The sequence below is a fragment of the Muscardinus avellanarius genome (assembly GCF_963383645.1).
Source record: "Muscardinus avellanarius genome assembly, chromosome: 6".
Classification (NCBI taxonomy): domain Eukaryota; kingdom Metazoa; phylum Chordata; class Mammalia; order Rodentia; family Gliridae; genus Muscardinus; species Muscardinus avellanarius.
Window position 1 is genome coordinate 60,426,309 of NC_137791.1, and position 14,372 is coordinate 60,440,680.

Below are 14,372 nucleotides of genomic sequence, written 5' to 3' on the forward strand. Positions count from 1 at the left end.
TAAAGCAATATTTTGTGAAAGAATGTTATCCTTAATTCCTGGAGGTCTGACACACTGATATATTGAAATAACTTTATTTCTCTTTATTCTCTTGCCTGTATTGTTTGATGAATATGATACTTAAACCATGTAAGATTAAATGTGATTTTTTAAGTCATGGCATATTTAAAGAAAAGAGACTTGTTTTCTGTGATAGTTCACTCACATTCCACTCCATGTCATATAAAAGGATATTATTTTTTCACCATATTATAAGCAGTATAAATTAAGATTGAAAAATAATCATTTTAATGCATATAATATCTTTATTGTGGTATTAATATTTAATGCATTTTATATTTTAATATATGTAAAAGAATATACACAATATTGTAAACTTTTCCATAGAATTATTAAATAGTGAGAAAGTACCTGAAAATGTAGCTAAAATTAGACTGCCAACAACACTAGGTAATGACAAAAATAGGGTAATTGAAATCTCATATATTCCTAGTGGTAAATTAAAATAGTCATTTTGTGTGTTGGTCAACTTTTCCTTAGTTTAAAAACATCCCAAATAATCAACGTATAGAAAAACAGTCATGGTTATTTTGGCTTTCAGTTTTGGATGCTTTGTTATGGATTGCCTATGTTATTTTTAGGTTTCTGTAAGACAAGCACATTATAGCTGGAGTGTATGTTGAATCAAAACTACTCACTTCAGGAAGCAGAAGAAAGAGGAAGAGGCAAGGGTCCCAATATCCTCTTTAAGGACATACCCTCATTGATGGAAGGACCTACTCTCAACCTCTTAAAGGTTTTACCACTTGTCAAAAGTGTCACCCTGTGGATCAAGCCTTGGACACATAAGCACTTGAGGGACATTCAAAATAAAAAACATAGCACTTTAAAAAAGGAAAAATTATAGTAACAACTTTGACAATTTCTAGTATAGTTTATTCTATAATCCAGAGATTTCACTAGATATATATCTAAAATAAATTTTAACATATATGCATAAAAGGGCAAGTATATGTATTTGTGGCAAATACCACTGAGTTAAATAAGACAAACATAAACATAAACATAAATATAATTATGATTCCATTCATATAAAATTTTATTTTATTGTTCTATATATATTTTATTGGTGCATTGTAGCCAAACATCACAGTGGAATACAAGACTTGTGAGGATATGCAAGCACACGTCATCCTATTCACTTTATTCTATCCCTATCTCATTCCCTCCCCCTTCCTGGATCCCATGCTTGATTTGGTGATTAACTTTGATATATTTGTTTATGTACATCATGTGTTTTAAAGAGATTCCATCTTCCCCCATTCCATCCCCTCTGATTGGTTACCTTAATTGATCCTCTATAGGGCACATTCTTCAACTAGATTTCTTCCTATTACCTATTTCTCCCTAGTTTTTGCATATTAGGAAAAGCATCTTATTTTTTATTTTCTGTGATATTTTTCTGTGTATGCTGTATTGCAAGTTCCAATCCCACTCCTGAAGGCCCCGGCGCTGGCCTGGCCACCCAGAAGACTCTGATCCCAGCCTCGCTGTCTCCAGCACCGGCCTTGCCTCATGGCAGGCCCCGATCCCGGCCTCGCTGGCCATGGCACCGGCCTCACCCCTTGGCAGGCTCCAATCCTGGCCTCAGAGGGCCTGGCACCGGCCTCACCCCTTGGCAGGCTCCTATTCCAGCCTCGAAGGCCCCAGCACCAGCCTTGCCTCACAGCAGTTTCCGACCCCAGCCTTACTGGCCCCGACACTGGTCTAACCACTTGGCAGGCTCTGGTCCTGTCCTTGGAAGCCCAAGCACTGGCCTTGCTTCATGGCAGGCTCTGATCCTGGCCTCACTGGCCCTGGCATCAGCCTCACCCCTCGGCAGGCTTCGATCCCGGCCTCAGATGAAGGTCCCAGCACCTGTCTTGCCTCACTGCAGGCTCCAACACCAGCCTCCCTGGCCCCTGCACTGGCCTAGTCACTCGGCAGGGTTGTATTCTGGCCTCAGAGTCCCTGGCACCGGCCTTGCTGTGCATAAAGCTCTGATCTCTGTCACTATGAGCAGGTTGTCTACAGATGTTCTTTTCTTTCTTTCTTTCTTTCTTTCTTTCTTTCTTTCTTTCTTTCTTTCTTTTTTTTTTTTTTTGGTGGTACTGAGGTTCCTGGAAACCGCTCTATCTCCGGGCTATACTCCTGGAGACATATCTATTTTTTTAAATATATATTTTTATTTGGAAACAGGGTCTCTTAAGCTAGCGAGGCTGGCCTCGAACCAACGTGATCCTCCTGTCTCCACCTCCCAAGCACAGGAATTACAAGCATATGCCACCACGGCCGGCGTTCTTCCATTTTTTTTTTTTTTAAATATGAGAAAGCAGTACATGTCTTTTGCAAAAGCTGGGACCCCAAATACCTAGTGGCAATAAATTTTGTCTTCCCTCCAAAGTCAGAGGTCCATAGCTTCTCTTCGGAGAGCAGGCTCTCCTGTTTCACGTGACCCGGGCCTCCCACTCTGCACAGAGGTACACGGTGGCCATGAGGGCTGAATACTCCCAGAACATGCGATGTGTAGTGCTCCCTCTTATACCCCTCAAACCCTTTTATCACTTAGCATGTTGTCCAGACTTCTCAAGCATGTGTGGCAGATGCAGTCAGCCTACTTTTGGGGAGATTTCCTCAGAAACTCAAGGTGGACTGGATCTGTCTGCCCCTCCAAATTCTACCTTTGGGGCAATTTCTTCAGAAGATCAAGGTGGGTTGAATCAGGTCGCTGCCTCTCCAAAATAATCGTCTCCACCTCTGCCACCCGCACTAGTGTCAGCTTCTCTGTGCTGCCCCTACGCTGCTCCGCTGGTGCTGCCCACTGCCCGCCACTCTGCTGGTGCTGCCTTTCTCCTGGTTCTCTGCTGAGCTTCTTCCTTACATGATATGGGGTCCAGAATTCTTAAGCATGTGCAGCAGGAGCAGTCCCCCTTCACGGAGGTTTTTTTCTAAAAGTTCAAGTGAATTGGATAGAGTTTGTCTGCATCTCCTGAGTCCTGGCTGCCATCGCCTCAATCTTGTCCCCCTCCAGTATTTTTTTTTTTTTTATAAGAGAACATAGTATGTGTGTTTTGAAGGGGTTGTAAGGTCGAGCACTCAGCAGTAATGAATTTTATCTCCCTTCCAAGAGCAGAGCTCACAGCCTCACCACTTAGAGCAGCTTCTGCTGTTCCGGGCACACCATGGACCCCGGCACAGCATGGCGGAGTGAGGCGGCAAGGCGTGCTGAGTTCACGGGATGCGCAGCTCAGCTCCTCGCCCGGCATTTCACGGATTCCTCTACCACACCCGGCTCATTTTTCTTGCAAGGGGTGTTGTTAAGAGTCCTCAGCATGCACGGCTGAAGTGGTCTTTTCTCTAATCCCTTCTGGGGTGTTCTTCCAGAAATCGCTTTTCTTGTATGGCAGGCGCCTCCTTGTCATCTTGCTTCTAATTCCGTCATTATCCATGCTCTCTCCTGTATTTTAGAAAGGAAGTTGTGGCTGGAATTGTCTCCTTAAGTTGTTCCAATCTGATATTAAACGAAAATATGGTGTCCAGGGCTTCCCCGAGGAATACTTTTCCTGTTCGGCAACTGCGATCACCACTGCGACTGTGGCTACCACCCATATTCCTCGGATCCTCTATATAAAATTTTCAATGTACTTGAGCTGGCTGTGTCCTTACAAGTCAGGGTGTTGGTTTTCACTGATGCAGGAAACTGTGTGTGCTATTAGAAGGCAGGGGTTTGTGCAAATGCTAGTGAAGCTTCACATTTTGATTTCTATGATGTTGTCAGATGTGTTGAAATTGTGAATATTTATTGAACTGTATACTCAATCTGTACACTTTTCTTTATGCATGCTATACTTTAATTTTAAATCTCTTTAAAATGATACGCTAGCATAAAATAGGATTGATCAAATAATCAGAAAAAGTTCTTGGAATTGAGCACATAATACAAAGAAAATCAATAGAACATTTTAATGAAAGTTCAGAAATATCTCACTGAAGTCTAACAAGATAAATGTTATGTAAAATAGAAGGGAAATGTTAAGAAAATCAGAACATCACACCAAGAAATGATATCAAATGCTAAGGATATCAGAAATTTTTGAAAGAAAACTGAGAGGAGAAAATTACAAAATAAATAATATAAAAATATTTACTAGCATATGTCTGTAGATTTAAATGTTTAAATATCAGCTGGCTGTGGTGACACAGGCCTATAATCCTGGTATTTGGAAGACTGAGATAGGAGGATAGTAGGTTAAAAAACAGCCTGAATAGTGTAGTGAGAATCTAAGCAAAAAAATGTTATATACAAAATTTCAAGAAATACAATAATCTTGATAGCAATAGTAAAATATAAAACATAAAGTCTTCAAAAATTCTATTTTAATGTTTAAAAATTCATGCATTTTTATCCTAAAATAAACTGCTACTTAAATTGAATGTGGCAAAATAAATTTTAAACATTGTGTTTCTTAAGATATTTAGTTCTAGGTGTCAGTGTTGGTACGTGCCTGTCGTCCTAGTACTTAGGAGGCTAAGACAGGAGGATCACAGCTTTAAGGCCAGCACTAAGCAAAAGGTAAAAAGAATCAGTGGTGGTGTACCCTGGGTGTACCCTTCAATTACCAGTAAAGCATACAAACACACACACAAACTCACACACACACACAAACATTCACACACACAAAAACACAAACATGCACACACAGATATTTAATTCTTTTAAAAGCTTTCTTAGGTGATTTGTCAAAATTAGAGTAAACCAAGTAAAAAAGTCCATGGCATTTAGAAAATGTGATCAAACTTAGGATAACATTGAAGAAAATGTGAGAATGACATCTACGTAACAGAGGTTTAAATCAATTCTAGTGGGAAAATAAGAGTTTCTAAAGAGGGGCTTCTGCCAGGAAAGATTAAATGGAACGAGTGTGGTTAAGCATATTGATCTAAAATAAGATGAAATACAGAGGCATTGAAGCAGTTGAATCAAGACAGGTAGGATGCTGAAAAATAGGAAGACAAAAAATAAATATTCCATAAAAAGTTGTGTATAGGTTGGGCGTGGTGGCACATGCTTGTAATCCCCGCGCTTGGGAGGATCGTGCAGGTTTGAAGCCAGCCTCAGCTGGCATAAGAGACCCTGTTTCCAAATAAAAAATATAAAACAGGTCTGGAAATATAGCCCGGAGGTAAAAGGCCCCTGGGTTCCATCCCCAGTACCACCAAAAAAAAAAAAAAAATGTGTATAAGTCCAGTATGGTGGCACACACTTTGTAATCCCAGTACTTACAGCTGAGACAGGAGGATTGTAGGCTCTTGGCCAGCCTCAGCAAATTATTGAGGCCCTCCAAAACTTAGTGAGACCCTGTTTCAAAATGAGAAAATAAAGTAGGGCTTGGTGTGTAGAGGTGTAGAGGTAGAAAGCCCCTCGGTTCTATCCCTAGTACTCCAAGAAATAAATTGAGTGCCGGCCAGGTGTGGTGGCGCACACTTGTAATCCCAGCATTTGGGAATGCTGAAACAGAAGGATCGCATTTTGTGGACGGTCTCAGCTACTTAGACCCTTTGCAACTCAGTGAGACCCTGTTTCAAAATAAAGAATAAAAATTAGTGCTGGGGTGTAGCTCGGAGGTAGAATGCCCCTGGGTTCCATCCCCAGGACACCAAAAAAAAAAAAAAAAAAAAGAAAAGAAAAGTTGAGTGTAAATGTGTAGACATTTAAAAGCCATATTAGTATAAGGAAAAGCTAATCAATTTTATATAACTCTCATGAAGTAGGTTTTGTAGAGGAGATGAGAATGGGGCTGCAGTAAAATTATTAGGTCTTCTTCATTGGCAAGAAATTGGTAATATATAAAGTTTGTAAGTGAAGAAAAAGTACTATCCTCATGTTAATCTAAAACATGGAGGTCGATATCAGGATATAGCTTTGAAGTGGAGGTGTATATCATAGGAAATAGCCTGGAAATGGAAGTGATTCTTATGATGAATAAGAGTCTGCTGTTTTTCATTATAAGCCTCTAGTAAAATTTGACTTTTAATGTATGTTAGTATAATTTGATTTAAGTGTAGAATAAAATGAAGCAAGGCAATATGTATTTTATTCTGTAGAATATCACTGTTTGAAAAATTTTAGAAAATATTTAAGATTGCCACTTCTAATAAAGACATTTTTTGTGGCACTGGGGATTGAATCTAATGGCATTTGTATTTCTTTTTCTTTTTTTAAATTTCTTTATCTATTTAAAAATTTATTTTATTGGTGCATTGTAGTCATACATCCTAATGGGGCACAAGATGATAGAGGCATGCACACATCAATCATCTAGTCCTACCAAATTCCCACTCTGTTCCCTCCATCCTCCCTCTTTCTCATGTTTGGCATACTGGTTGATTTTGATATGTTTCAAATGTATATTATGTACATTAGGGAATTTCCTTCTTCTCCCTCTCATCCCCCTCAGGGTGCCTTATTTGCTCATCTGTGGTTTTTCCTTCTTCATCTAGAATTTTTTCTATAATCCTTTTGTTCCCTAGCTTCCACATATTAAGGAGAAAATCCAATTCGTTACCTTTTGTGACTAATTTCACTTAGCATAATGTTCTCCAGCCCCATCCATTTCCCTGCAAATAAAACATAACATAATTTGTCCTTTATGGCAGAACAAAATTCCATTTTATACATATGCCATAGTTTTGTAATCTATCAGTCTATTGATGGCCATCGTGGTTGGTTCCATAGTTTGGCAATTGTGAATTGTGTGACTATGAACAAGGAGTTGCATACATTAATTTGGTAGTTTGGTTTCCATTCTTTTGGGTAGTTACCCAGAAGTGGTATTGCTGGATCATATAATGAGTTTATGCCCATTCTTCTGAGGATGCTTCATACTGTCATCCAAACTGGTTGCACTAATTTACAATCCCACCAGCAGTGTATTAGAGTTTCCACTTCCCCACATCCTTGCCAGCATTTGATTTTGTTTGTGTTTTGAATTATTGCCATTCTAACTGGAGTTAGGTGACATCTCAGGGTAGTGTTAATTTGCATCTCTCTGATTGTTAATAATGTTGAACATTTTTTCATACATTTATTGACCATTTGAGTTTATTCTTTTGTGAAGTGTCTATTTAATTCACTTTCCCATTTTAACTGGATTATTTAAGTTTTCTTGTGCTGAGTTTCTTGGGTTCTCCGAATATTCAAGATATTAGTCCTCTATTGGAGAAATAGTTCGCAAAAATTTTCCACCATTCTGTGGTCCCTGTTGAGGTTCTTGTTAGTTTGTTGTATAAAAGCTTTTCATTTTAATGTAATCCCATGTATTAATCCTTCTTTTAATTTCTTGTGCCTTTGGGTTCTTGTTGAGAAAGATTTCTGTGTGCCTATGTGTAGAAGACCTTAGGAGATGGAAAGATCTTCCATGTTCTTGTATAGGCAGAATAAATATTATCAAAATGACCATTGTTCTAAAAGTGAGGTATAGATTCAGTCCAATCCATTAATTAACCATTGTCATTTCTCACTGACAGAGCAATCAGTCCTTAAATTCATTTGGAACAACAACAAGAAAACAGAATATCCAAAGTAGTTAACAACAAGAACCATGCAGGAGAAATCACAATACCTAACTTCAAAGTATACTACAAAGCCATAGTAATAAAAACAGCATAGTATTCTCAGAAACACATAGCCCAGAGAAGACTTAGAAACAAATCTACACACTTACAGCCAATTGATTTTTGACAAAGGGGCCACAAACATACACTGGAAAAAAAGATAACTCTTCAACAAGTGGTGTTGGCAAAACTTGTTAACAATATACAGAAAAAATTAAATAAATACCATTTTCTCAACCTGCACAAGAGTCAATTCAAGATGGATCAAAGATGTGGAAATCAGACCAGATACTTTGCAGCTCCTTGAAGAGGGTATAGGTCCAACACTTCAACACATAGGCACAGGCAAAACATTTCTTAAAGACAGATGGTAAAAAGGATAACTAAGAGATTCAGAAGGAATAGAAAGAAAAAAGTAGAAAGAGTATAAAAGAAAAGAAATGGTTACAATACTATAAGGAATCATTTGTTGATAAGTCACCCACATAAAAGAGTAGGGAATAAATTTTACTGAACATCTTAAGATTATTTATAATGGTAGGAAAGTAAAATATAATAGAGAAGATAATTTAAATATACATTTCAGGACAGGTAGGTGTTTATGCATGTTACACCACAAATGTATGAGATCAAAATCACAACAGTGATAGTACAGGACTATATAAAAAAGTAATATAAAGATCATACATAATTTTAAAAGTTCAATGATAAACAAGTGAAAATCCATTACTTATCACTTAAATAGAAAGACAGCATATTTATTCTTATTTTAATATATTATTGTGTAAAGTTTAATTGTAGTTGAGAGAGTAGTCTACTTACTATCTGCATTTTTCCCCTTTTTCTCAGGTTTTTCATTCTCAACAACTTCAAAAAACTGTTCTGGCCAGTCTATTTTACAACATTGATCATTATCACTTATGTTAACAACCTTGACACATCATTTGCACATTTTCACGTTTTACACTTAAAATTTAACGGAAAAATTCCTATTGGCTCATCTTGTACATCATGGACAGTTTCTTTTCAGCACCCTTTAATGATCCTCCTGTCCAAATGTTAGCATACTCAAGACCTTTTTCCTTTCTTTAATTGGGTATCATAGGTTTATTATTATTGAGAAATTTTGAATATCATCCTGTGTCTCAGACCTTTCTCCTTAACTACAATTTGTCATATGCTTCTGTCCTGCCTAGCTGTGTAGATGAATGAGTAATAGACATTGAATACCTGACATAACTGAAACTGAAATCTAGAACTTCCCCAAACCTACTCCTTTACCACCTTCCTCTGCTGAGTTGATGTCAGGTTTTTTTTCCCTTTCATTTGCTTTAGTCAAAAAACCCTAGAGTAATATTTGGTTTTCCCTTTTATTTTATACTTCACTTTGTTAACATTAAGGCTGTTATAGCTATTGTCAAAATTTAATTCAACATCTGGACAGTTTTTTCTTGTTCTCCTGCTTGGTTTGGACACAAGGGGCCACTGAAATACTTTCTTAAAGGATGCCTCTGATCTGCTCCTTAAATTCTCTTTATTCTATTCACTAAACAGAAGATAGAATGCAACTTTTAAGGGTTGGTCAATGGTCAAAGATACAATTAGAAAAGAAAAAAAAGTTCTGATGTTCTATTACCCTGTAGAATGATTACAGATATTAATGTGCTGTATATTTTAAAAATGTTAGAAGAAAGGTGTTTGAATGCTTTCACCACAAAAAGGAGGAAATTCATATGTGTACCTTAATTAACAACACACTATATATATATATATATATATATATATATATATATATATATATACAATATATATTATGTATTGTGTGTTGTATATATTATATATATATTTAATACTATATAATGAAACATCACATAGTTCCCCATCTATATATAAATTTTATGACAATTGAACAATGTGAAAATCCATAAATATTTTTATAAAATTTATCACGAGGAACCATGTAATGTCTAAATAAATTCTAAAATTCTTGCCATTGACACTAGAGGAATACACTTGCTAGGTTTTGGCTCTAATTCTTCTTACTTCTGCTCTTTCCCATTTGCTCGCTGAGTTTGAACCTCACTCTCTGTACTGTTTCCAGAATATAGCCATGATCTGCAGCCTCTGACAGCTTTCTCCCACTATCATATCTAAAACACCAGTTCCCAGGCGGGTGTGATGGCACATGCTTGTAATCCCAGCATTTGTGAGGCTGAGACAGAAAGATTACAGTTCACAGCCAGCCTCAGCTACTTAGTGAAGTCCTTAGCAACTCTGTGAGACCCTGTTTCAAAGTAAAGAAAACAAACAAACAATAGGGCTGGGGATGTAGCTCAGAGGTAGGATGCCCCTGGGTTCCATCCAGTATCAAAAAAATCAACCCCTTCTCTTATACTCCTACTTAGCTTTATTTTTCTTTATAATAAATATATATCATTTTTTTCATGTAAAATTACATATTTAAGTGTATATTTTATCACTACCTCTTTCCTTCCAATTAAAAATATATGATTATTATATGCAGGAACTTTATCTCTCTTCTGCTATGTCTCAAGTATTTAGAAAATAGAGTAGATATCATTAAATACTTTTGGACTAAATTACCTTTCATGGTGATAAGATGCATAAATATGACTTGTTATTAAAATAATGTTAGAAGCAAATAAGCTCGAAGTTTTCCTCTGATGGTGAAACAATGGCTGTAAAGCAGGTTAAGAATCACCTTAGTATCTAGTCATTTGAAAAGACTCATTCATGGTTGCATGAACAGGAATGGAGACTGCTATGTCAGTCTGTTTGAAAGGGAAATTATATAGCATATCACCTAGGTAAACCAATATCCATGTAATCTACTGACACACTCAAATAATACACCTCTTTGCATTGTATTGAAGGATAGACCATGTAGATTTTCTTCACACAATTCATAGACTCAGTCTTGAGTGCAGAAGAGCCTGAGTGAAATAGAGAATTAGTGACATAACTTTCCAAATAATTAGACTTTAGACAGACACTACTAATTTGAATAAAAAGCCACTGGTTTGTCTTTATGGACATGTAAACATATATTCACATATATGTTCTAAATAGATCTCAGTTACTTTCAGTCATTTTCTTCAAATGTGTGAGAATTCAGTCTCATGTTACTTTCAGTTGGTTTTTTCAAATGTGTGAAGATCAGGCTTAATTTGTAAATATTAAAATAATTTATCTTAAAATATTTTATATTTTTAAAAATCCAGAAGCATGTATTTTAAAAGTTTTCACTACAAAGAAATAATAAATGTTTAAGGAAATAGATACACTTACAACATTATACAAGAATACATACATTGAAACATCACACTGTTCCCCACAAATATGTATAATTTTGTGTCCATTAAAACCTTTTAAAATTAAAGGGGAAATAGACCAGGTATCTGAAATATTATACATTTTTCTTCATTAATTGTACTAAATTCAGTATCAGTGTTTAAAACAGAGAAGTGAGGAGAAATTAAATACTTATTATTTGGACCCATGTCTATTCTACCTCTGAGCTACACCTCCACTCCAAGCATTTTATTATTACTTTTGTTTGTTTTGAAACAGGTTATCACTAGGTTGCTGAGAGTCTCATCCTGTCTCAGCCTCCCAGGAACTGCAATGACAGGCTTGTAGCACTACATCTGGCAATTTTCTTAATTTTTATTTTTCTCATTTCTTGAGGCAAGAAATATATGCCTAGATTGAGTGCAGGAATTTTTAGTTCTGGGAAGGAACTTTTATGGTTAGGCTAGGGATTCATTTATATGAGGGGTTTCATTGTCTGGAGAAATATATATATCAAATATCTTTAAATGAAACCATTCATATGTCCTTGTGTTTGTTGTAAACTGATTTTTAAGAATAATTCTTTGGTTATCTAAATATATTTCAATATAATTATTTACACTTACTTAGGGTTTTCTACTAATCTCTTATATGAACTAAGAAAGGGGACACAATTTAAGAGACTGGATTTTCATAGAAAGAAAGGGAAAGACATCATAGCCATGTATGTCATCTCAAAATATAATGTTAAGATTGAATGAAAATAACACAATTTTTTTTCGGAGACAATCCAATAAACTGGGAAGTCAGATTTAATTATATTTAACGACTTGCTTCTTAGAACAATGCAGCCAATTACTTCTGAGTTGTAACAATTTCTGATAATTAGAGATATATGGAAGACCCTACTAACATTATATTTGACATATAATTTTTACCTCCAAATCACTTATTAAGTCTATTGAAAAATCTGAATCTTTATCTTCACATGTTAAGAAAATAAAACAGCTTACCTCCTTTTCCATTTGTAGAGGATTAATTTTTTTTTCTAGTAGCTGTGCAATGCAAAATTTCTACCATTGCAGTATGGGGATTTCTGACCAACTATATATGGGAATGTTCAGTGAGGTAGAATACTCAGAAGACAAATAAAGATTCTAAATAGAGAATAATTATATTTATTAAAATAATACAATCTCAATCTATTGTTTAATTTCTTCAAATGTAGAATATTAGTACAACAAACAATTGTCTAAGTGCAGGCCTATATTGTAAGTTTATTCCCTCTACTTGCACAAATGATAAAAATAAATTAGGTACAATATTTCCTAGGTAATCATTGAAGTACACTATTAAAAAGGCTCTATGAACAAATAGATTCTGCAAGTCTGGATTTTAAAAAATTAAACAGTTTGTTTTGTAATATGACTTTTAAATATTAATATACATTTGATTGTTCAAAGGGAGTTTAAAACATTAAGTAGAGTTTTTACAATATATTTGATCAAAACATGGTGGTGCATGCTTGTAATCCTAGCATTTGGGAGACACACACACAAACACACACACACACACACACACACACACACACACACACACAATTTAGATAGGACTCAACGAAACTTCTGTTCTAAATGAAGGAGCGGCTTTTCATTTTCCTCTTCTGAAGTTTCTACTTTCAATCATTGAAACAAATTGTGTTCTGTAGTACAAGAAAGTGCAGTTGATGCAGGATGTGGCTTTGTTTTGATATCATTTGCAGTCAGTTCTTAGAGCTAGATTGTCCTGACAGTGAAGGCTATGTGGAGATTGTCAATACACAATTCTACTCATCTAAGTGAGCCACTGTACAATGGTACTTTGAAATTTAATAAGCTTAATTCTGCTCATTTTTATTAAAAGTAAAATGTGTTTGTAATTTTAATTTAGGTCTATAATTTATTGATACTATTCCACTCACTGGAGAATTAAAAAATAATAATGAACATGCTCTCTATTGCATATGTTGTACCATTAATGAAAATGTTAAACAGAAACAAGCCCAGAACTTGTCTCTGAAGAACTCTGCCCTATGATATACACCAACCTTGTACTAAATAATTAATCTATTCTTGGAATATATTCAGATATGTCTAATTAAATGGCTCCCTATCAGAAGATAAATCCTTATTGGTTTCCAGTTTTTTATGAATTTGCATATATATGCAAGAGAAGTTTGAAATCTTATTAAAGACAGGCAAAACATCTATGAATCTTAAAAGTTATCTTTGTCCTATTAAAAAAAGATTTTGACCTGAAAAAATCCATTCTTCACTGAGCTATACTATATTATAGTTTCCACATCATTTGCAAATATTCAAGTTTTCTGTGAAGTTTCTATGTTGGGAAGGAGTCTAAGAGGAATAGAACATCTTACTACTTTATGCAGGTATACTAGATACCTCACTGACTTTGATATCAGGATAATGCTGGCCTCCAGAAGACTATGAAACCTTTTCCTGCTATTCAGTTTTTTGAAAAAAACTTGAGGAGAGTTTATGTAATTTGTTAAGTTTGGTGAAATCGACTAATGAAGCCATCCTGAACTTTTTAAGTTGGGAGGCTTTTTTGGGAGGGGGATATAGTACTAGTGTTCCTTGGAAACCCTTCTACCTCTGGGCTACACTCCCAGACCTATTTTATATTTTTATTTGGAAATAGGGTCTCTTAAGCCAGCGAGGCTGGCTTCGAACCTGCGCAATCCTCCTGTCTCTGCCTCCCAAGCGCGGGGATTACAAGCGTGAGCCACGACACCCGGCTATGTTGAGAGACTTTTAATTGCTGGCACTAACTTCTTATTATTAGTTTTTCATATTTTTCAAATTTTGTAATTCAATTTTGGTAGTTTGTATGTTTCTAGAATAATCCATTTTATTCCAGGCCATAAAATTTATTATAATATAATTGTGTAGTTATATTTTATGATCTTCTATATTTCTGTAGTATCTGATACAGTGTTTCCTTTTCTACATTTTATTTTATTTATTTATTCTAGCTTTCTGTTTTTATTAGTCTAGCCAGAGGTTTGTTAATCTGGCTTATCTTTTCAGAAAAGGTCAATTCTTCATTTTGTTGATCTTTACTTTACTAGGCACTATTCCTTTCTTTTTATCTTTATTTTTTTACTAAAATAAGTCTTCATTTATTCATTTTTCCTAGTTCCTTAAAATGTAAAGTTGGGTACTTATTTATGATATTTCTTAATATACTCATTTTTTGAGCATTTTTTATTTTTTATGCTTTCATTGGTGCATTATGGTCTCACATTATAATGTAAATCATGTTAACAATGACATACATACATATGCTTTTGGTTTCCTCTCTCCATTTCTCTCCCTCCCAATACAGAGTTACACAGATTGACATTG